Source organism: Coturnix japonica, chromosome 2 (genome assembly GCF_054131305.1).
Source record: "Coturnix japonica strain WE chromosome 2, WE-NBRP24, whole genome shotgun sequence".
NCBI lineage: Eukaryota > Metazoa > Chordata > Aves > Galliformes > Phasianidae > Coturnix > Coturnix japonica.
The window spans coordinates 42,140,123-42,143,693 of record NC_140664.1 but is presented as its reverse complement, the minus strand read 5'-3'; positions in this window follow the sequence as shown (position 1 = coordinate 42,143,693).

The following is a 3,571-nucleotide window of genomic DNA, read 5'->3' as shown; positions in this document are numbered from 1 at the left end:
CCATCGCTGTACGCTCTGCGCATGAGGGGGAGCATCCCGTCATCCTGCACACACCACTTCCACCGCCACCACTTGTATGGATGATGCTGCCCTTAGGGAGCCAGTCAGTTCTTAATGGCTTAAGTTTAGCTCTGTGGAAATGAATAGCCATAAAGGCAGCACATGTCCTGCTCTGCCTGGCTGCAGGTTGCACTCCAAGTTGGCATGATATAAAGTAGGCAAAGCGAGGCTTGCTGTGGTGGGAGATTCCTGAATGTCTTTGCTTTTGTTGGTTTAAACTGAGCCCTGGGGAGATTTTCTTCTTTTGATGTGCATACATAAATTTCATTCACAAGAAAATTATGCATGTGCATGTTTGCTGGGAGATCCCACTTGTTTATTCTACAAATCTGCAAGCAGAGGATTTGCTGCAGCAATTATTCCCGAGGCAAATTTAATCTTGTGTATACAACAAAATGAACTACAGAAAAGCAGATGAAAGCTTCTAATAGTGTGAGCTCGCCTTAGACTGTATGGCCTGGTGTGAACATAACCCTATTCTCCTGTGACCAGCTGGTGGACTCACCCTCCTTGGAGGTGTTCCATAACTGTGTGGATGTGGGGCTGGGGGACATGGTCAGTGGGCATGGTAGGAATGGGTTGATGGTTGGATTGGATGATCCTAGTGCTCTTTCCAAACGGAATGATCCTATAGCTCTGATTACTGAGTGGATCATACAAACAAAGCTGATCACTCGGATTGTTCCTGAAACTTAAAACTGAATATGCTCAGCGGATTGCATAGTTAAGAGTCATCCTTGCTCTGATCCAGTTGCACAGCGGTACTTGCCCATGGATAGAGGAAAATATTAGTAATCTGCACACACTCCCTGCCTCACCCCTGGAAAATCCCCATATTTATCCAGCCTATTGGAACGCGCCAACCATTTAACATTCCTCAGCCAAAATGCTGTGTATTCTGACAAAGGAAAAACAAAAACTGCTTTGGATGAATGACAAAATAGAAGACTAATACAATACAAACCCTCACTAACTCCACCCCCTTGCACTTTAAACATCAAGGTGCAAATTTTGAAGTGCCTTTATTATTTTGCCCACAAAATCTGAAACTACAACTATATTCAATTGTGTATTGTCTGTGATTAAAGCAGATGTAATTACTGCATAAAAAGAAAAACGTGTCTGTGTAGAAAAGCAAATCTGTATCAGTAATTAAGCAGTTTAAATAGTTTATGCACACCTCCTTTCCTTGATATTATTCTCACCTTCTCCCTGCTCTTCTAAAGTTGGAGATTTCATTCTAATGGTAGCTTGGGATGTTTTGGTGAGTCGCCAGCTGTTCTTCACTGTGGGGAATATGATGTGCATGTTGGTGTCTGCTCACTCCTTTTAGGATCTGCATGGGGTCATCTGGTATGTTTGCTCCTGTGGGACTGGATCCAGTACAAATTATACCTACATAATAATACAAGGACTCTTATGAAGTTAGCATAGGACATGTTTCATTTCCAGTACTTCACAAAAAGAACTATGAACAGAAGATTGTAAGGACTAGAAGTTCCTGCCCCTTGAATAGTACTGCCCTTTGAGAAATACATTTTCCTACCTGCGCTGCTCTGTTCAGCAATTTGAGGTCCAGCTGCTTAGAGTTACATAACACAAATCCCTGCGTAACGTAGCAGCTGATTCTGACTAACTTTTCACTACAAACATCCTACAAATAAAGTGTTCCACAATAATGGGCTTAGTTGAAATTTTTCTTGTTCAGATGAACATGTTTAAACCATCATCTACCTCCCCAGGGAGGTGGTTGAATCGCCATCTCTGGATGTGTTTAAGAGCCGTTTGGATGTGGTGCTCAGGGATATGATTTAGTGTAGGGTTGTTAGAGTTAGAGTACTATGGTTAGGCTGCGGTTGGACTTGATGATCTTCAAGGTCTTTTCCAGCCTGGGTAATTCTATGATTCTATGATCATCAACAACTAAAACAGTCAGTAAAATAATTTCCATCTGGCCTATTGTTTATATTAATTTTCCCTGTTCTAAACTGCAGCACAACCTGCTACGTGTGTAATTATGTTTTGCTTTTATAATATTTACAAAGAATACAGGCCAATTCTGCTACAACCTGTTGTGTTAGCAATGGATTTTGAGTTACTCTTTATTTTAAGAAATACCCTTAAAAGGGTGAGAGCAAGAGAAATAGTAAAAACTACTCCAGAAACAAATTCCACAGCTCCTCAGGCAAACTGGACTGAGTATTTAAGTGTCTTACAAACCTTTTTAAAAATAGAATGGAGAATTTGCAAATCTGAACCTGAAAAAGGAAAAGTTTATCTAATGATAGAAATAGTTTACCCAGTGTGTTCATAACTGTGTGCATTCATCCTTTCAGCAATAAACAGCCTGGAATTTTCCCCACTCAGCATTGAAATTTTGCCTTCCTGAAGTGTTACCACTTTATGATGTTGCATACAGATCAGCTTTCATTTCCATTTCCTTTCCCTACTTATCCTCTGTGTATGTTGATTTTATGACTCAGTTGGAAGTTAATTGTTTACCCATCTTCCATCTGCCCAGCTAGAGAGAAGCCAGGGAGCCTGCATTCAGGTGCTTTGTGTCTGCGGACATTCAAACTCTATGCCTACTGCCTAATTAATAACTGATATTGCTGCAGATATTCATAATTGCAGTTAAAGTCTATGGGGAATAGAATCAAACCCTGCTAAATCATAGAATCATAGAATTACCCAGGTTGGAAAAGACCTTGAAGATCATCAAGTCCAACCGCAGCCTAACCAGAACCCTAACTCTAACAACCCTACACTAAATCATATCCCTGAGCACCACATCCAAATGGCTCTTAAACACAACCAGGGATGGCGATTCAACCACCTCCCTGGGGAGCCTATTCCAGTACCTAACTACCCTTCCTGTGAAGAAGTTCTTCCTAATATCCAACCTAAACTTGCCCTGGCGCAACTTGAGGCCATTTCCCCTCGTCCTGTCACTTGTGAGAAGAGAAAGAATCTGTCCTCTCCTTTCTCATAGCACCTCTATAGATACTGAAAGGCCTCTCAGGTCTCTTCATCAACAAGCTCTGCTTGATCAGGTGACCTATAGTAGACACCAGCCAAAAGGCTCCCTTTATATTGCCTCAGTCTCTAAAACTCACCCATAGGCTTTTAACTCACTCATGCCCATTCTTCAGGGATAGCTCTTCACACCCTATTCCTTCCCTGATGTAGAGATTACATGGATCTGAGAACATTCCCTGTTCATTTTGTTTTCTTTTAAAGCTTCATCAAACATATCTGAGTCACCTGGTCTGTGCTTTGCTTACTCTAAGGTAATAGTTCTCAGGAAAACCTTTCCAAGTGCTTATTTCTGAGATGGCTTCCCACAGATGTTTCTATGATGTGCTAAAGCTGTAATGACACAGGGCAAGAGGTGGTGATATTTGCTTGCAGACAAAATCAATAGCTTGTGGTTGGTGCTTCCTGAAATAGATCTCCCTTGCTAGCGCTGTGTGGCATGTAGCACATCTTTCACGAGTTACGAAATCCTTTG